A 21,783-nucleotide genomic window follows, 5' to 3' on the forward strand; every position below is an offset into this window, starting at 1 on the left:
TAGGGGATGGGTAGCAACGTAGTGCAGGACAGAGTCTCCCCCTTCACAAGGAAACCAGAGATGCATAGAATAATTCCATGCAAGAAATGGGGAGGAGTGTGGGAGCGGAGGTTGAAATGAGGTCAGACTTCTGCTTCACTGAGACCAGCCCCAGAAGTGTGCTTTTAAAGTAGACAGGGAGGAATTAGGGATTTTAGGCTTCTGAGGTATGAGCCAAGCACGGAGGAGGAATGAGGACAGCCTATTCAGGGAACCCTAAGGATTTGTTACTTGTATACAGAAGTGGTATTGTAGGGGCGGGGCGGATTTACAGGTGAGGACTCTGCAGGGCCTTAAAGGCAGGTTAATGGTTTGGACTTTATTCCCCGGGTATCTGAAAGGCGGTGAAAGTGTTTTTTGAGAAAGGGGCTTAAATCAATGCATTTTTTTAAGAAGATAAATTTTCCCTCACCGATCGAGGTAGGTTGACACAGAAAGGCAAGAGATAGGCCAGGTCATCAGTGAAATAGAGGCACTCTGAAAGAAGATTCAGCTAGATTTGATGAAAAGTTTGAAGAATTCTAGGAAGCTAGGGCTTTCTGGGTAATGGATGAATCAGAAAGAAGGAGGCCTCCATGTTTCAGCTACAATCAGCAAATCAGCTCTTAAGACAAAGAATGCAACAGGTCATGGAACTAACACGAAGTTAAGTTGCTCTCTACTGACATTGAGAATTAATCAGGACATCTCATGTTTACATCAGCTCTGCTCCTAAGAGGAAGGGGTTTCTGTCCCTTGAGCACAGATGTAGGGACTTACTAGCTCACTCTCTTTCACCGTCCTGGGCAAATCCATGCTGTCTGTCGCTCGCTTTCTTGCATGCCCTGTCTCATTGCTTCATGGAACCAGCATTTTTTTCAAGTCTCCTTTAACCAGGAGGCATGTGGGCGTGGAGACCATTTCGGTGTATCTAATTCCCTTTTCCAAGCATTGATGGAGCACCTGATATGTTCCAGGCCCTAGGATAGCTACTGGAGCAGCTTAGCCCTGGGAGGGCCTGAATAGCTGCATAGGGCTCACTTCGATTTGCATTTTATGTAGTCGGCAGCATTGCTCTTAAATTGCCCCATACTCCCTTCTCTATGGAAGAGTTCTAATCACGACTTGTCTGGAGCATTTCGCTACTGTCATTTGTGCTTGTACAGTCTCTGCAAAGGCATGCGTGGTTTACAGCTGGCAGATGGGTTGTGTTCTGAAAGTCGATGTGTAATTCATATTCCCATAGAAACAACAATATGTTCAACAGCCAGTGCACAGATACACTCAACACACACCTATGCAATAAATTACCTGAACCATGTATTTTAAAATAGCAAAATTTACCATTTTTCTTTCTGGGAAAAATATATTTTGAATTTCCATAGGAACTCAACCTCTCCTAGATTCCAGAAGAAAAAGTTGTTCTTCTTGCCTTGGTGGTAAAAGGTTTTATCTGCCCACATTCCTGGGTGGAGGAGGGGGCTGTCCCTCTGTATGGTCGTGGGTCTTTTCTCTTCTTGCCAGTTTGTGGCATTCTTCCTAGGAGAAGAATGCCTCCCATGACAGGATCCGCAAGACTGAAATCTGGCACGATTGTCCTTTTACTAGACAGTACATCCGGTGTTTGTCTTGAGGTGGCCTGTGCTCTTATTTCAAATCCTCTGTATTTGTAATTTTCTGTACTTCCAATCTTTCTAAAATGCAAGTTTGACACACTTTCTAGTTACCTTCTAGTTACCTTCAAGGTCAATTCCAAACTCCTTGGCATGGTATAATTGGCTCCCCAAGACCTGACCCCCGCTTCCTCTCCAGAGTCAATTCACACCCTGTGTTGATCTATATCCAGAAGCTGGGTTTTCTCCCTCCTTGCTCCCTCTACCTGGTGAGCCTTTCCCTTTCTCTCTCACTCATTCTGATTCATCCTTGAAGATTCGGTTTAGATGGCACTTTCTTTTGGCCTCTGTGGTGCATCGCCCTATGACCACCCTCGGTGTGAATGAAGTGTATTCTCTGAATCGGCAGCACCTTGCACACACCACTCCCCTAACACTCGTCATAAGGCTGACAGGTGTTCATTTATGTATACATCTCCCCCAGAAGACTGAACTACTGCAGATCGGAGACTTTGCTCTGCATTCCCAGTGCTCAATATCTAGCGTATAATAGGCACTCAAATGCATGCTGAAATAATGAATGGGTGGATGAGGAGAGGATCTATGACCATGGCTAACCTAGAAAAACTAGATTCCAACAATAGAGTAAACACCTACAGGGGAAACTAGAACACCTGGGGAAGGCCCTGTGCTGTCAGGGTAGAGGTATGAGATTCTTGGAAAGAGGCCCTTAGGTTAGGTCAGACTGGCTCTGAAGGAATTTATTCTAGAGGTGTAGGTGGGATATGGAAGGCGATGGGGGTAGGGTGTTGCAGCAGGGGGTGATTTGGCCCCCCAGGGTACATTTGACAATGTCTAGAGACATTTTGGTTGTCATGACCAGAGGGGTGGTGATACTGGCATCTAGCGGGTAGACATCAGGGATGCTTGTAATCGTATCGCAGTGCACAGGAAGCTGCCACAGCAAAGATTTATCTGGTCAGTGTCAGCAGTGCTGAGCTTGAGAAATGCTGCTGCATAGTGACACCATGAGAAGTTACTAATGCTCTATTTTTTAAGTTAAGTTAAAGCTAAGATGTAACTTTTGATGTGAGAAAAACACTGTCATCTAGGAGATGCGTGTTCTACTCCTCGCCATAGAAGAAATTAGCTGCATCTCCTAAGGCAAGTCACTTCACTCTTCTGGACCTCTTTTTGTTCCACTAAAATAAGGAGGGTCAGATGAAGGCCTCTTCCAGTTCTAACAGTCCCCGGTGCTAAGCCCAGCTCACATGTCTGACTAAAACCACCAATGATTTAAAGAAAGGAAAATAGTTGTGATCATACATTCTATTTTTTATATTGGTAATATATCTTTCTGTTCAGGAATTAGAAAGGTTCCTGATCTCCTGCTCTGGCAAAATAACCAGTGGCCATCATAACAATATCACATAAGAGATGAGTCAAGACCTGTTATATGACAGTTTAGACTATTGCCTAGGTAGCAATACTCATCTGCACTTGACATTTATGTTTTCCAACAGCATCTACTAGATGTCAGCAACATGCGGAAAGAAGGCACCAAAGTTAATGCTAAGTTCAAGTCTGAATATCTACTTTTCTAGATTCTAGAAAATTAAAGTATAAATAAGTACATTATAATGAAGTATATTGGGGAGAAGCTTGTGGGGGATTCGTTTAAGGGACTGGATGATGAGTTGAAGTTGTATGATATCTTTAAGTACAAATTTTCTTTTTACTGAGTTAAAATGTATCATGATGAATTACGATTGTCAGCAGAAATTTTAGAAATCCCAAAATAAATTAGCTTCCAGTGCCCTCTCCAGTCTGGCGCTGCCATACCTGTTCAGCTTTATCTCTCACTCATCTACTTCCACCTTTGTTTAAACAACCTGGTCAAAACAGGATTTACTTATCTTACTTGAGACATGAATATGCATGTCGCCACTTCTGTATGTTGACTCATGCCATTGTCTTCATCTATCTCTGGCCCACTCCTAGGTCTTCGTTTTTCTAAATTCTACCTTTCATTCAGCGTTCAAGGTCACCTTTTCCATAAAGTTATCCTTGATCACATCCCTCTGTCTTATAAAAGAGCGTCTTCCCCTTTGAATTCTGATGGCATTCATTAGCTAATTTGGGCTATATGTTTCATATTATCTTGTAGTAATATTACATGAATACAAATCTTATCTCTTCTGCTAAATCTCTTGTTCCTTGCATATTCCTAACCTACTCCCTTGGACACACCTGGTTGTGTGTCTGTATTTGTCCTTTGAGCCTAAGCTTGGGCAGAGACAATTTCATCTTTATCATGTAGCCCAGGCCTAGCATATGTTGTACACATAATATGTGCTCAATCAATACTTGTCAGATTTATTACCTGGTGAATGGATTCATCTAAAACAGGTTGATTAGCGTCTTTTAGTGTTCTTTGATAAAAGTTAAAGAAATGGCAGCATAGGGATTTGCTAGGAAGAAGAATTTTTATTTAATTATGATATATAGTTATATAAAAATGTTTTGGCTAATGCTTTAGTAAGCTCCTATTAAGAGTCTAGATTTTCAAATTATTATCAATGACTTTTAAATTTAACAATGTCTGGTGTATCTTATGGAAATGTCAACAATTATCCAGAGTCCTCACTGGACGATATTCTCATTGAATGATAAATGTGTAATATGAATGTTCATTGTTTCTTAGCTATTAAGGAGCCATGTAGCGCTCCATTGTGGGGCTGTTTCAACCTTACCCCAAAACCATAGTGAGTCTTGGCCAGACATATCAGCATGAGCTGACTGACAAATGATGTAGTTTCTAGGAAAGTAAGAATAGAATCATTCCAGCCTAGCACTAATCCTAGGAGGGTGTGAGTGTAACACCTGTGTGGTGTGTTAAAGCACTGGCAGGTAGTGAACTACTTTGAATCAATATGCATATACTTTCCCTCCTCCTTCCACCCTAACCAAATCAATCTCTTTTTCCCACACACATACACCTACAAGTATATGCATGTGTGTATGTGTGCACATATTTCTCTCATACAACACTCACTCATTTTCTTCTATGGTCCTGTCCCATCTGGCTTCTGAGAGTCTGAAGAAGTCAGAGCTCTACAGAAAACCAAATAACCAGTTTTGCTCTATATGTGAGTTTCAAGTTACACTTAAACTTGGAACTTCTCTGTAACATTCCTAATTAAGTCCATATTTCATTAACTACTGATTTTTATTTTACAGGGTGATTCAAAAGGAATTGTACCTTGGCCACCAGATCCCCAAATGTCTCATTTTGTAACTTTCCAGAGAGAATACCCCAGAACCTCATGTTTGTACTGCATCCTTATTTTCAGCCTTAAAGAAATGAAGAATCCTGTCCGGGCTGCCATTTCAATTGTCAAAGGTGATGTATTACAAAAGCATCAGAGGGGTGATTGACATATGCCCTAGTGACATGAAAGGCACATACTGAATATTTATTAAATTATAAAGAGAGCTGGGAGAATTTCTTTATAATGAGGATGTCAAATTATGGCTCATGATCCAAGTTCATCGTGCTTACTGTTTTTGTTAATAAAGTTTTATTGGAACACAGCTGTGCCCATCCACTTTTTTATCGTGTATGGCTGCTTTTGAACTATAACAGAGTTGAATATTGTAACAGACCCGTCTGGCCCACAAAGCCTAAAGTATTCACTATCTGGCCCTTTACAGAATAAGTGTCCACATCCTGCTTTATAAATTGATCACGACTGCATGTTCCTACAAACCCCAGTTACTGATTAATGCATTTTCAAAGGTACTTAGTTCTTTTGGAACCCCCCTATACCTGAACAGTTTGAAATACAAAAGTCTTCACTCTACCGTTACACTGTAAAATTCTTGTGAATACTCTTGAACACCCTGGAGATTGTATATGGAACAGCAGGGGATACATAGCAAGCCTGCTATAAATATTTCTCCATAGATTGATTAAATTAAGCATTTATTATAAGAATCATGAACCTTGTAACATAAGAAAAAATTAGTTCTCAGTTTTCCTTGACTATATCTGACTTGCCATCTATTTTCCTTTTCCTACATATCTCTCAGGATGTTCAAGTCTTACTATGTTTAAATACTAAAGTTTATATACTAAAGAAGGATTGAGAAAAATCAAAATATAAAATACAGGCAATGCCAGCTATAAAAACACACATCTCACAGATCTTTTTATTCCAAGGACCAAAAGAAAAGAGAAGAGGGAAGCACCCCCACTTTATTATGTTCCATTATGACTTTTATTAAAACCTCCACTTATGACAGGCATGGTAGGGGTAAAGAAAATGGAAAAAGTATAATCCGTGGTTTGAGAAGTTTAAAATCCTGAAGATGATATTAACATCTTAGTAATATTTGAAGGATAACAAGCTCTTTCCACATACACCATATCGTTTTCGTCCTTACAGTGACATTGTGAAATGGGTTGTCCCAACACCCCAGTTTATCATCATCACCACATGTTGTTGCTTTACTTGGAAAGATGAAAAAACATGATTTAAACCTGTCTTGATTGCAGATGTAGAAACTTGTCTTCTGATTCCTTCCTTTAAGCCATGCAATCTAGTCTTAAGCTAGGTAACTTTTAATGATGCCTTAGAACTGTGCCTTTTTCAGGCTAAGAGTAATCTGGTAACATTTTCCCTTGTTTTATATTAGTTCTTAATGAGACAAGCTCAATTTAGGAGTTATAAAGTCCAAAATAAATCTGTATATCCCCTTTACACTCTGTACCTTAGCCAATACACTGTGACAATTCAGTAAATGTACTATATGAGGATGAGTTAGAAACACTGATATAGGACAAAGTGTTGTGCCCTTCAAGGCTCCTTGATCTGTTTACATTGATATTAATAGATGGTTCTGAGCTTCAGTCACAGACTGAATAATTCAGGTCATACTGACCTGTACTTTTTTTAAAAATTGTAAAATATTCCGGGAAATATTTTAGGTGATATATGCAAGTTACAGAAAAAGTTCAAAAGTCCACAGAAAATTAAGAACCTGTCTGAACTACAGTGATATAGAAATAATTAGTCAACATAATAAACTAACTTTTTCTTAAATTGTTCCAGTTGGAATAGTGTCCAAAGGTAATGTTTTACTATTAACAGCATATGGCAGATAAGTAGGAGATACTACTAATTTTCCATGTTTACTCTTTTGAGATAAATAAATTAATAATTTCATTTATTGGCCAAACTCACAAAAACAATACAATATGTCTTAAATTAACATATTGCATAACCAAATAGTATTTTTTAAGTATTACGTAAATGTACGGTATTAGAAAGTAGCTATTTGAGAATCTAATGAACATCTGGTGGTATTTTATAGGTTGGGCTTCCTACCATAAAGAAGTTAAGGTTAATCTATTTATGGTGCAGCAGCATGAGCTACACGCTCCATGTCGGTTCATGATTCTGTACCCTACACAATAAGGAGTAAAACAGTGGAGATGTTAGATTGTACTCTGCTGCCTCGGGAAGTCTTTGGAAGTCTGTTTTGGAACCCTTTACCGTCTTGACATTTAGGTGAGGAATGAGAACCTAAAAGCTTGCAGGTTTACTAAAGATGACTAGAGATTTTCATTTTACAGGGCCTTATTTATCCTTTTGTTTCTGTTTTTTAACCCGAATAAATATCAAAATGCATTTACAAAACTTTTGGGGGGAGGGCATATTACCAAATCGGGTGCTACTGTATATACAGAAACTGGGCAGAGTATGGCAATACCATCTGGTACTGTGAATAAATTTTGAAATGCTTGTGAATGTTTCAAAGAAAAATGTAGGCCATTTTGTGTATAATTTTCTTATTTCCATGAGATTCATGATTTATGAAGCTGTTCTACAGGTTTTCAATAGACATTTGAATTTTTCTTTTTTTAATGCCCAGGTAGTGCTTTGTGAAAGAAATGTAATTCTGGGCTTTTAACTTTTAATGACTCATTCATTTTGGTAAAATAGAGCTTAAAATAGTCATAATTTAAAATATGCTATGTAAAAAAATCTTTAAAGGATTTATGAACTTCCTAATGTTAGTTCTTACTCCATCTTAATGAAGTGGCAAAAACCAAAGTGCATCTCAGTTTAAAGCTAGGGAAACTGAAGTACAGTATGTTTGTGACTTTATCAGTAGAATCAAGAAAGAAAGTGCGATTATGACATCTAACTACTAAGCTAGTATAAAAAAATTATAACCATGTGAGCAAAAAGGCACCTCAAAAGTAAAATACATTGCTTTATTTATTCCTGTATTTATAAATACCTGTTTCTTTGTTCATCAACACTGGAGGAATCGAGTTAATTGAGATTTTAATTTGGTAGCTGAAGGCACGGTTTTAGTTTGCAAACTGAGAATCCTCATTGTCACATTTTTAAGTGACCTAATTTGTATGCTGTTGACCTAGGAGCAATACCAAGGTGAAACTAAAACCATTACTAGCTATTCTCTGTATATTTAAAATTAAGTACTGGAGAAACAAAGCTTTCTTGAAAATATGATTAAAACAAGATTATACCTATGTGGATGCTGCCAATATATTAATATACTTCCCAATGCATACATAAAGCCTGTGTTCTATAAAGATGTTACTTATTTCAAGTCTTTAGATAACCAATAGTCATGGACTATTTGTAAGGGCAATGGTGACTCAAAACACATGGAATTTATTGGCTGATGGTGCTCTTCAATGCACTTCTGTGTATGTTTCATGTGTTCTATTTCAAACCCATTTTTGATAATGAATAAACAGATGTTACATGAAAAATTCTGAGGATTCCTGATAGTTTTTTTCTCAGCCATTCACATTTAATTTGGGAAGGGAATTTCAATAACTAAATTAACTCCTATCCTCCCGGTCTTAAAAAGTTTATGTTAAAAGAGGAGTCAGATATGATGACTATTTCTTAAAGTCAAGTGTTCTGTTAAAAGCAGTTTAAGTTGGAAAAGGTAGAAAAATTCAGAATGATAGTATACTGTGTATATTATAAGCAAATATTTTGTGAAAATTAGTGGATATGATCAGACATAGATGAAAAATAAAAGGCAGATAATTTGGAGTGTATTTGATCTACTACTACCTTACACCTCAAACACTAAATTAATACACGAAAAGCAAAGTAATCAATTTTAAGTTAAATAATTTCAGGTCTATTTCATGGAACATGATTGTCCCTATCTCATACACATGGATATAAAGAAGCTTCTTTGTTATCTCGACTCCATTTATAATTGTCATTTTTATTCAACTCAACAGTTGATTGAGGACTTAAGATAGGTAAGCTGATGGGATACCAGCTATTGCAAATTAGTGCATTAATACTGTGAAAAAATATGTGCTATAAAAATTTAAGTAAATGTGAATTTCGGTCCCCAATTTTAGGTTTCGAAGAATTTGGTAGAGATAAGTAGTGTCAGAGACCAAGAATAAACCATTGGAAGATGCCATTTTCCTCTGCAGCATCCCGTGGAAGCAGGTAAGTTGACATAACTCTAGCATTAGTTTCCATTAACTTCTAGTTGCTCATAGGTGTTGGCTATGCGATGTCTACGTAGGTTGGCCATCTCACCAGGGGATTAAAGCGCTGGGTCTGGAGCCGGATGGCCTGGGCTGGACTCCTGGCTTTTCCAACTACTAGTTCTTTGACTTGGGCTAAACGGATCACTTCTTTATGCATCAGTTTCTGTCTGTATAAAGGTGAAGAAAATAGTGCTGTCCACATGGGGTCTTTGAGAAGATTAAGTGAATTAATGCCAAGCATTGCCAAGCATTGGCTCTTTTCTTGAGAGTGAAGATACTGTATTGGAAATAGAAGACTGGTGTGTAAGAACATGTGTCCTACCAAATGATAAGAAATAATCCTTTTAAGAAGAGCTAAGAAAGCTTTGAAGTTAGAAGAATGTTACCACGACATAAGGAAATATGAATAGAAATACTTAGTTTAATGGAAGGGAAAGGGAGAAGAAATATTTTATTATTGTAGCCAGTCAAAACACTGTTGGATGCTTGTTAAGAGGAAATGGAGGCCATCTGGAAGAAACAATTCCATTCCACAGTGTGGAGTGGATTTAAGGGACAGTTGAATAGCTAAATCATGAATTATGTAGGCCTTTGGCGGTATCATGTCATAGATTAACAAAGCAAACAGCAGGGGGCATAGTGGTGGTTAATGAGAGGTGGAAAGAGTTGTCAGGCTTCAAAGATTAGTTTTTATTTGGTTTTCCTTATTAAAGATATATACTGATAAAATTATTTTGGTTCTTTCCAAGCATTTGATTGCATCAGGATCTAAATATTCTAAATCCTTCCATTTTATTTATTTTCTCTCTATGTTTCTTATATTCATTACCTTTGTATTAACTTGCTTCTTGTAACCATTACTAGTGGTTGCTGTCTTTTTGCTATTTAACTCATTAATTAATCAGCTCAATTTAAAAATTTAGGCATATTTTTAAAATCACTAAAATATGTTTTCCCAGTGGCTTAGTTACCTTATAACTAAATAGTAAGGGGGTTTAAGCATGTATTAGAGATATTTTATTATTATTTAAAAATGGAGAAATTTTTCTTAAGATTTGTTAACTGATTCTATGTTTTAAAAAAATTGTTTAGTACCTATCCAAAATGGTCCATGTGGATTGTTTGGAATTAGGCAGGGGTAAAGGAAAAGAACTACAAAAAAAAAATTAGATAATTTTTTTATTATCCAAACTATTTTACTTTCTATCATAATGCATTAAAAAACTTACCTAGAAAATGAGTATTTTCCTTTTTCAATGTTAAGAGTAGTCCAGACATGAAAATCATCCTGTGAGAATCTGCATAATTTCAAAAAATAGATAGGATTATATTAAAATTGTGGTAATTATTCAATAAAATTTCAGCCCATAGGTAGAATGTTCTATTGCTTTCCTTCCACAATATTATTACCATTTTCTCTAGTTATGATGGATTCTAAAGCTAAATTTTGACTTAACTAAAAATGTACACATTAAACTTTTGACTTTAATTTATCTGAATGAGTTACTTTAGGAATTTATGATCAGTGCTCATTTTGAATAGATAAGGAAAATATTTTTAAGATTTCATGTTCACAGTGACTGAGAATTCTTCAAAGAAAAAGTTTTTACAGCAAGAGCTGAGCAAATACCTATCAGTGCGCCTTCCAAAAAAATGAATTGAGCCTTATGTCTTAAAATCAGCATTTTAAAAATAAGTCATAAGAGAGATGAAGAGCCGAGTTTTGGTGGATGATATTCCAGTTATCCCTTCAATCAATTTTGTATAATGCGTTGGAAGCAGAACAACAAGTAATATGAAATCATTTTTCAAGATGCTATATGTGCAAACTCTTAGTTCTATTTCTGTATTCACTGGAACAGGCAATTTATGCAATGTGCTTATAATACTCCAGGAACAAAGACCAATTACTCTGAAGATTATGAGCACTCCCGAATTTTATAAATGCAAGAAAAGATTTATTTTCACTTTGTAACATTTAGATAACGAAGTGTGCCAGATTTACAGTCTCTATGATGAGTCCCAGGAAGTATGCCCACCGTGTATATTCAGAAAGTGGATGTACACAGTTCTTAACAAGCATTGACAAGTAGTAATTAACAGTAAGTATTGTAGACGATGGAGGGCTGAAAGGATTTGGGCATCGGCTGCTGAACAGGAGTATCCTTTACTCTTGGAAAAATAGGTGTCCAATTGATCTGTTTATGATCCTCAGTCTAGGTTTCAGGATCAGGACAAGAATCTCTGTGTGACTGAAATGAACCACCTGTTGTCTTCACATAAGAGTGAGGGAAAGGTCGAGTAAGGACAATGTATTAATCCTTTTGGCACCTCATAGCCCTTTTGCTTGTTTTGTTTTACTTTGGGGAGAAGTGTAGAGCCGCGCACAGGCATGTCTCACATTTGGACCCCCCTCCTGATTTTATCCATGACCATGGCATGCACCCAAGCACATAATAGCGATGTAGGATCTAAGCACACAATAGCGATGTAGGAGATTCCCCAAGTTCACAAGCAGGCCTGTATCTTTGCTTGCCCATTTTTTTTTTCAATGTTTACATGGTTTTATTTGATCTTTAATTGTACCAACGGTGCCTTGAGGGAGAACTATTTCTCTCACGATATACATAGAAACAGTGTTCACGTTTAAATGTTCGTAGCTGCCTGACAAATAATCCAATGTGGAAATCCATGGATTGCAAGAAGCACAGATACTTTACAGCTTTCCTACCTGTCGTGAAATCTGACCTGAATGAGTTCTCTCTCCACGCTCACCCCCTTAAATTCCCCCATCTTTGGGGGCATAGTCCTGCTTAAACTTGTTTCTGTCACATTCCACAGAGAGGGCAGAGTTCTGAATGTGTACACACTCTAGCCTTGCCCAGTTTCATGTTCTGTAATAGCTGTAAATGCTCTTGTGTGCCTGCATGTAAAGTACGAGGAGGAAGGGGCTACTGTGAAACTAAGTAAGCCTCGTTATAATTTCTACCAAAAAGAAAACCTCGCGGGCACCCTCTCAATAATTAGGCACAAGTAGAAAGGCTCTTTTGCCCATTTTTGCTAAAGCTCAGGACCCCATTATAAGAGCACAAAGGAAAACTGAGACAGGAAAGGGTTTGAGTGTATGAATCTTGTGGACCTGAATGAAGGTAGGAAGTTGGAGCTGGTTTTGAAAGTTTTCATTTGCTGCACTAGCTTCATAGCTGGAATGTTACTCTCAGATTGCAGCTGCTCAGAAACCAACAGGCTCATTCAGATACATCCAACTATCGGAGTTGCTTCATTCAATGACTAAATTTGGGGGGGAGGGGAAGAAGGGAAGACTAAAACTTTAAGCATCTAAACTGGGACTAAAAGAGCTTTTAGTTCAGTTAGTATGAGGTTTTAACTCTAATTTCAGAGATTATCCAAACAGATAAAGTGGGAAAAGGAGGCAGTCAGCCTCTTGAGTTTTGCCACTGATTTTAATGTTGTTTTCATTATTTATTGATTTATTCTGCTTTGGAGGGAATATGGAGTAGGGATAAGAATGAATTTGGGCATCTCACTTGATAATCTTGTTCATTCCAAGAGGCTTACCGTCTGGTGTGAATAGGAGGAATTTTGCTTGTAAGATCAATTTCAGCTAACCACATTTAGGTGGGTGGAGATCATGGTGACCATTTTCCTTAAAGTTGCGTTTGAACTTCTTTTCCTTGTATGTATACTTTGGAAATCCAAGAAGCCACACACCAATGATCTTATAGCTGAATTGAGCCTTTGGTAAAAGAAAGGCCAGCTGAGGAATAGGCGAGGGTTCCAATAAAACCCTGGTGGCAATATTAAGGCTAACTAGTTCTATAGCTTTCAAATGTATAATTCCTTAATACTTGGCGGCTGTGTTCAGGGGTAAATGCTTTGCTTTTCTTTTCTTTTTTTTTTGTAAATGGCCTTGTATATATTTTTAAAGTCGGCTGGATAAAAGTGATAAACAAATGAAGATGTAGGCATCCTCAAAATTTCTCTTTCCAAGTACATTGATCTTCATTTCAATTCACGTCAGCAAACCTGGACTTCTAATTTTCTTTCTCAGCCTGGGCACTATTGAAAATTTGGACCAGGTAATTCTTGGTCACAGGGTACTGTCCTTTGCATCTGTGGCCTCTACCCACTGAGTGCTAGCATCAGCCACCTACTTGTGGCAACCAAAAATGTCTTCAGACACTGCCAAATGTCTGATTGAAAGCCACTGTTGCAGGATGAACAGATTTTCCAAGATAGTCCCTGTTCACATGTTTTCACAAGTACCTAGCATTCTCTTTTACTCTCAAAAGTGTCGTAATTTGGGCAGGGAATTCAATCGTCACACAACGTATCTCAGTAAATAGCAACTCCATGTTTCCAGTTGCTCATGCCAAAACTTTGGAGATGTTCTTAGCTCCTCTCATTCTCTCATACACTTGCCCAACCGTTAGCAAATCCAGTTAAATAAAATCACCTTCAAACTCTGTGCAGCATCCAGCACATCCCCCCACATCTACAGATACCACACTGGTCCAAGTCACGCCTTCTCTCCCCTAGAAGAACATGTGCCCCTCTTCAGGCTGTTCTCAGCACGGCTGCCAAAGTTATCACGTTTAATTACCAGGTCATATCATGTCAGTCCTTTGCTCACAATCCTCCAATGTCTTCCCATTCTACTCAGTCATTACAATAGTTAAAAGTGGCCTTCAGGACCCACCTAACCACCACCCTCCTCCTCACTCCAGTTAGCCTGTCTGACCTTACCCTTTGGGCTCACTGTCCCAGCTATACTGAGTGCCTCTGCTATTCCTTGAACACCTGTCACATCTTGTTTTGAGACTTTCTTCTGTCAATTCCTTCTACCGACAACCTCCCCGTCCCCACGTCCCAGGTATCCACATAGCTTGCTCCCTCATCTTTCAAGTCTATGTTCTAATATCAGCCTCTGACAGTGAGGACTTCTCTGACAACTCTATTCAAAATCACAGCCTCAATTCATCTCCCCTGATTTATTTTTTACCATAGCCCTCATCACTATCTGACATATTAAAATTTGACCCATTTATTTATTTACTTCCTTCCTGGTTTATTGTGTCCCTCAGCCTTTCCCGCTAACTGAACTGGTGGGAGCAAGATGTGTTCTCAACGCTTTTAGGTTTTTCCTTATCCTGGAATGCCCTCCGCCAATACACGGTTCAAGATTCGGATGAAATGGAATAGGATCTCCGAAGCCTTCCTTGCTGTCACCTTCCAAATGTGTGAATTACCACACATAGGGCAGGAGGCAGCTGCACCAGACGGCTTGGGAGAGTTACGTATTTCTGAAGAGAACAAATCTTAAATTAAGGAGGTTCAAAAACCAGTATAAAATATAAATACCATCAGTCAAGACTGTGCATGAACTGTGCGTAATCGTAGTCTGAGATCCACATTCCTGGAGCAAAAAAGTGACAAATCTGTCGTAGATCAATGTAAACAAGGAGACAGAACAGTATCAGATCCTGGACAATAAAAGAAGAGGAAAATTGGTACCAGAGCAAAACATTCCCCTCATCGGCTTGAATTTTAATTTATAAAGGACTGGAATTAAGTTCTGGACCATACTATGCTATGACTACGTATTAATTCTTTCTATTACTTATACGTGTGTGTGTGTGTATGTCAAATGTGTGGTAAATTGCATAATTTCATGTTTTGAGTTTTACCATTTATGACAACTAATTGCTGTTATCATTGATAAAGTTGTAGGTTGAAAGTGCCCGTTTGAGTATTTTTAAAGGTAAGTACGATGGTAGATCAGAACAATGGTTACAATGAAGATTCAAGCGACCAGATTTGGACCAGTTGAGTCAACAGTCAACCTCATACTTTATAGAGTATTATCTCTGTAGTACCTACTACTGTTTGAATAGTTATTTGACAATTGAAGAATTCAATATTCAATTCAACATTCAGCTGAATAATTCAATAACTGAAGGCCAAAATGTCAGGCATTGTTTTGGTCTTGTAATAGACTCAAGAACCTATGAATTAAATGGTATTTTCTCCACTTACGTACCTTGACCAGCCAGAAAAAAAAGGACTTCAGATCCGAAGCCAGCTGTTGTCAAAGTCAAAGCTCACTCTTAACTGCTACGCACATCTGCCTCTCTGCTACATCACTGGGGGATTTCATTTCAGCGCATTTGTGTCTTAATTGAGGATAATCTTTTGCATCAAATTTATACAGACTTTGATGGTAAACTATGTATTGTGAATCATGGTTAGTCACAGAAATTATTTATTCAATTTGTAATTGTTATACCTTAAACTCACTGATATCAGTGAAATGGCTGATAACAATGTCTGAGGCCTAATTGTTAGCTTGGGCAGTTATACTACAGGCTTGGTATTTAATTACATGATATGCCTTTGTGAAAACAGAATAGTTACAAGACCAATATTGGCAATTCCTGAAGGAAGATTCCAAGGAGCAGCTGACAAGACCTAGAAAATTCCCCTGGGTATTACGGATTTCATTCTAAGTGAAAATTCAAAGCAATTAAATTTCTTATAACTGAATTCCTTAATTATACACAATTTCTACTGCTTATTTATTTTTTGCTTAAACCTTGATTTCTTGCAAATATGTAAAAATATTGGTTCCAAATGGAAAAAAAAAAAGAGTTTTAGTCTTAAGATAGTAGGAGAGCTCGGATATTTGTCCTTTTAAAAAATTTTCAATATTATTGTTTTAATTGTTCCTCATTGTTAAAAGAAACATGTTAAATAAGTAAAACTTACTACTTGATGCCTAGAAAAACATAATGGATTGGATTCTATTTTACCATTCATATGATGTTATACAAATCACTTAATTCCATACATTTAGAATATTTTTACTATATATAAAATAAATATAATTAGAAATGTATATCTATAATATATATTGTAAATGTCTTCACTTCCATCTTTAATTAATTTTAAAATAAGCATTTACTTATTTTAGGTAGGGCTCATTTGTGTCTTGGGTGATACTTATACTGAAGGCAAATTTGCTTTTAGTCTCTCCATCCCGTTCTTTATTCTTTGCTCCCTTGCTAGAACACGCCTTCTCCCATTACAAAACCTATGCAATTCACTCTATTATTTTTTCTGATGTTTTCACCATTTAGGGATCTCTCCAGTTTTCCTGACCAAAAAAATAAATAAAAAAGAAAAAGAAAAAAGAAAAAAAAAAACCTAGGAAAGCAGACCAAAAATCCATGGATAACCTCTAGAAAAAACTAGATTACAAATTATCTCCATCCCATCTACTCCTAACGTGATCTGTTGAGGGCAAAACACCTGTTGCAGGTTGTTCCCCAAAAGAAGTGTTCAAGTCCTAACCCAACGTGAATTTGACCTGATTTGGAAATAGGGTCTTTGCAGATGCAATCGAGTTAAGACGAGGTCATATGGGATTAACGTGGGCCTTAGCCTAATGACAGGTATCCTTATAAAGCAGAGAAATTCGGGTGCACAGAAGACACATAGGGAGAAGGCCATGTGAGGATAGAGGCAAAGATCGGAGTGATGCATCTACGAGCCAAGGAACGCCAAGGATTGCCAGCAATAACCAGTAGCCAAGAAGAAGGAAGGGAGCCTTCAGAGAGAGCGTGGCCCTGCCAACACCTTGATTTCAGATTTCTGGCCTCCAGAACTGTGAGAGAATAAATTTCTCTTGTTTTAAGCCACTCGGTTTGTGGTAATTTGTTACAGAAGTCCTACTTTGGGTGTACATCGCCCAAATCTGCAAGGTCCACGTGGAATCGCCACCTGTGTGGGATGAAACAAGGCAAGTAATGTCTCATCTGATGACCTTGGTAACAGGAGGACCCGAAAATCATGAACAGGTACTCACCAAAACTAGAAAGGATTCTGCCGTATTCAATTCATTAGTGTGTGTAAGAAGCCATGACAGGATAACGTTATAAAAATATACATATATAAAGGGAGTCACTTTAACATGGAGTCGGAGTTGCCACCCCAGAGGAATTGCTTTGAACGTCTTTTGCCTCAAACCTTTGGAAGTTTAAAACGACACAAAACAACTTTTGGGCTGGGCCTGAAGTAACACTGTATCCCAAACAACTGTTTACAAGAATAACAAGAAAGCAGATATTATAACTACTGGACTAATGGCTGCTGGACTGAAAATTTTAAAGGACATTGTTTAGAATTAGTGTCACTATGTCAACTTATCTGCATCAGTACAAATGCCTTCCTTCTATGATGTAATTGTTCCCCTTCCCTTTCTCATAAATACCCCTTGCCTTTGTCTCCTAATCGGAACATTATTTTTGGTCTTCTGCCAGAATCAATGCTTCCAGAATAGCTATTCTGATCTTAAATAAATGCTTGTTGCCTCCCACTTTAAAAGGCCTTTTATTTTTAGGTTAACAAGGTCTAATCATGTCTAATGATACTTGAGGAATGTAACCTACATAAATTCACAATACTAACGCGCCAAAGATCCCATCCAGGGAAACTGCTTTGACATAGTGGAATTACAGCGTCCCTGGCCTTCCTCCAGAGAAATCCTGAGTGAGATACGAAAAAAAAAAAAAGCAAAAGCAGACAGACTTTGGAAATGCGCTGATAGTTGGAGGATGTGTCTGGCTCAGTGGGAGCTTCCACTTTTTGTTTTTCGTAGCTTTACCCTTTGGGCATCTACAGGTCCGGTGATACTGCAGGAAGGCTGAACCTCCGATAGAAAGCTCCTCTTCTTCCTGCTCGGGTGAACCAGGGAAGGGGCTCAGGCCAGTCGGAGCTTCCAGAGCGTGAGAAAAGAATCCCAAAAAGGAAAGAATGAGAAATGGAGGACCCCAAAGTCCATGTAAAAACCTGCTAAGTCTCTGGCTCACCCTGGGACCAAACTGAAGGCAGTCTCAACTGACGCACCACCCGACAGAGGCGTGACAATGTGCAGTGTGAGTTGAACCCAGTAATTGCCTATGTAAATGTCAACACTGTGCAGGAAGGTAACAGAACCCACAATGTCCAGGATACAATGCAAAATTATTCTATGTACAAAGAGCCATACGAATTTGATCCACTTTAAATGAAGACAATCAAGTGATGCCAACCCCAAGATGTTAGAATTATCAGAGCAGGGCTTAAAAGCAACATTGTAACAATACTAAGTGTAAAAGGAATCCTGTTCACAGGGAATCAAAATATAAGAAATTTATTGAAATATAAAAGAGAAATAAATTTTTAAAACAAAAATACAATCTAAAATATAATATTGATATATTATAAATTTAAATATAAAATTTATGGATGGCCTCAATAGAAGAATGGAGATGACAGAGGAAATAATCAGTGAACCTGAAGATAGAGGAAGGAAGGCAGGAAGAGAGGGAGGGAGGAAGGAAGGGAGGAGGAGAGAGAGATTGAGAGAGAGAGGGTGATTGAGGGATTGAGAGATTTCTTTCGGAGGAATGTACCAGAGTGAGCTCCAGATAAGAAATAAGACTGGGAAGACATTGATATAAAGACTGGTGGTGAGCATTAAGTATATGCTTAATTTGTAGTACTAAAAATCAATAAGTTACAAGGAAGAAAGTATTATACTGTAGATATGGTGCAATTATGTATTTTAAATGGTGAAGAATTGGGACTTCAGATAAAAGGTAGACTAAGCTTGCTGATCTTCTCAGTGGTCCTAGCTAGGATTAAAAAGACTTAAAATAAAATATTGGGTACCTGAGAGAAAAAAAGAAAGGTGGCCAAAGAGACTGCTAGGTGTTTTCAATATTGCATACAGTAGGAGACCAGTAGACAAAACATTATGACTGAGCGCAATTTATCTCAGGAATGCAAGGGTGACTCAGTACTAGGAAAGCCAAAATTTATCACATTTGCAGTGCTAAAAAGGAAAATGATATAATAATTTCTGTAGATGTAAAAAGACATTTGACATTTAATACCTTTTCTTTCTAATTTATGGATACTTAACATGAATTACATGCAGGCGCGTTGTTCACACACACACACGCACACACACACACTGTTATCAGCATTTATGTTATTTAGTGGAGTGTCATTAGAGGCTTTCCCACAAAACTCAACAATGATACTTGCAATCTCCACTCCTATTTTAACATTGTGTCGGAAGTATTAGCCAACGCAATTAGGTAATAGCAATCAAGGCACATGGGTTGAAAAGAAGAAATATATATATATCTCCAATATGGTAGCCAATAGCCACATGTGGTTATTTAAATTTAAATTAACTAAAAGTAAAGAAAATTTGGAATTCAGTTCTTCAGTCACACTAGCCAGAGTTCAAGTGTTTAACAGCCATACGTGGGCAGTGACTGCCATATTGGACAGCGTAGACATCGAACATTCCTCTCAACACAGGAATTTCTGATGGTCAGAGCTGTTATAGATGATGTATACAACTTGAAAACCCAAAATAAACAATGGAAAAACACTACAATTTAAAAATGAGTGAAAAAGTGAGTTTTAAAATTAACACACCAAATCAATAGCTTGCATATTAGAGACTACTTTTATATTGGCAAATCCTAACAAGAGATATCCAAAGATTACATGAGAAAATCATAAAACACTCCTGGGAGACAGAAAGGTAGATTTGAATAAATGTAAATATTCATGTTCTTGGATGGGAACGCTCAACATCATGAAGATCTTAGTTTTCCCTTCATTAGCCTATAAATGTTATGCAATCCCAACAGGAATACTGTTATGTTTTCATCTGTAACTAGACACCTGGGTTATAAAATGCTTGGGGAGAACTGAACAAGCAGGAAGTCCCTGACTGGGAACAAAGGGGCAAGGTAGCTGCTGCTTCCCAAACAGACCCCCAGAGGACAAAGAGAGACCAAAGAAAGAGGCAGACCGTTCCAGATTGGTGGGTGGCAGGTTTAAGAAGCAAAGGACCTTACTTATAAGGCTTGTCTTGAGAGACCGTGCACAGGTAGATCTCCAAGCCCGCTGCCAGAATCCTAAAAGTTTATGTAGAGGCTGTAACTGGGTTCAGTCACATACACTGTCCAGATGGTCTCAGCAACACACTGCTGTCTCAAGGCTGCACCCTTGAAAATGGCTCCCGGTGTGGGAATGGTGGGCAGAGTGTACTTTCTAAGGACAGGGAAGGGGTGAGGAGCCTCCGATATCTTGGGGCCAGCTCGGGGGTCATTCTCTCGGTGACCTCCTCCATCAAGACCACTGGTTTGACCGGAGAGCTGGAGCGAGGCAGTTGGAGGGTCCGGTCCATTCCGTCACTTGTGCTTGGACTGAGCTCCCTCCACTTGCCTTCCCCACGCTAGAAACGACCAAAGGACACAGGCTGGAGATAGAAATGTGGTGTTGAGAATTTCAGGACTGGGTACAAAACTAAACCCGGGTAGGGGTAAGCCTCCCTATGTCCATGACTGAACCAATTAAGGCCTCACTATAAACTTTTGAGATTGGGCGGGCCGTATGGAAAACTACTCGTCTTGCGGTCTCCCCAGACAATCCTGGGAGTGAGTCCTCTTGCTTATTAAACCTGCCACCTACCAATCTGGAATGGTCTGGCCTTTTCCCTCCGTCTTTCCCTGCCCTCCGTGTACACAGGCTGGTTTCAGATCACACTCAAGAAGCTCCCAGCCTGGTGTGCGGAGCAACCAATGGGAACATTGTGAGATAGTAAAATATTTTCCAGAGCAGAGATTCTCAATGGAGTTTTTCTTGGTTTGATTTGTGCCGCCCCCCCCGCCCGCTGCCTTGCCAGGACACTCAGCAGTGTTTGGATATAGTTTGATAAAGGCTAGAGATCATGCTAAAAATACACAGAAAAGAGGCCCCTAAAAAAAAAAAAATGATCTGGTCCAAAATGTCAATATTAATAAGGTTGAGAATCTTGGTTATAAAGCTTCTTCCATTAAACCTTCATGGTACTGGTGTATGAATAGACAGGTCAGTGGGGAAGATCCAGTTGCATGTTTAATTTGTACATAATAAAGGCATGTTAAAAATTAGTGGGGGAAAGATTGATTTTTAAATTAGGAGTACTGTGATATCTGGACAGCCATAAGAACAAATTTTACTTTGTTTTATCTGTTTCTTAACATCTATTGGGCTTTTAATTTCAGCTATTACATTTCTTTGTTTTATCTGTTTCTTAACATCTATTGGGCTTTTAATTTCAGCTATTACATTTGTATTTTGAAACATTCTATATGGTTCTTTTTTAAAACTGCAAGGTCACTCTTTTAGTTTCCTGCTGCCTGTAAATGTTTCCAAGCTTATCATTTATTCCTTTGAATGCATTGAGGATATTTGTTTTATAATCTGTATCTGGTTGTTTGTGGGACTGTTTCAACTGGTTACCATTCATGTTGCCTTGTTACCTTGAGTCTTGGCTATCACTGGCGAAGTACTTAGTCATTGTCTTCTGTGCCTATGATGATGGTGGCCTCCTCCTAAAAAGATCTGCCATTCACGTCTGATAGTACCTATGTGCATTACCAACTGGGGACCACCTCAAACCCGATTGGAGGCTTGGGATTCCCTGGCCTATCCCAGCTCTACATATTCAGGGTGCAGATC

General features: G+C 38.3%; 1 long non-coding RNA gene across 2 annotated transcripts in view; it reads left to right on the forward strand.

Annotated features, from left to right (window-relative positions):
• LOC120600110 (uncharacterized) overlaps positions 1-21,783 on the forward strand; it is a 30,973-nt gene that overhangs the window by 744 nt on the left and 8,446 nt on the right. The window contains exons 2-4 of one of the 2 annotated variants that reach the window (XR_005652102.1): positions 4,872-5,034; positions 9,058-9,151; positions 11,178-12,055. This is a non-coding gene — a long non-coding RNA (uncharacterized LOC120600110). Of the gene's footprint in view, positions 1-4,871; positions 5,035-9,057; positions 9,152-11,177; positions 12,056-21,783 lie in introns of those variants that run through there. The other variant, XR_005652103.1, reaches the window with a different exon arrangement.

This window comes from Pteropus medius, unplaced genomic scaffold (genome assembly GCF_902729225.1).
Source record: "Pteropus medius unplaced genomic scaffold, Ma_sr-lr_union100, whole genome shotgun sequence".
Classification (NCBI taxonomy): domain Eukaryota; kingdom Metazoa; phylum Chordata; class Mammalia; order Chiroptera; family Pteropodidae; genus Pteropus; species Pteropus medius.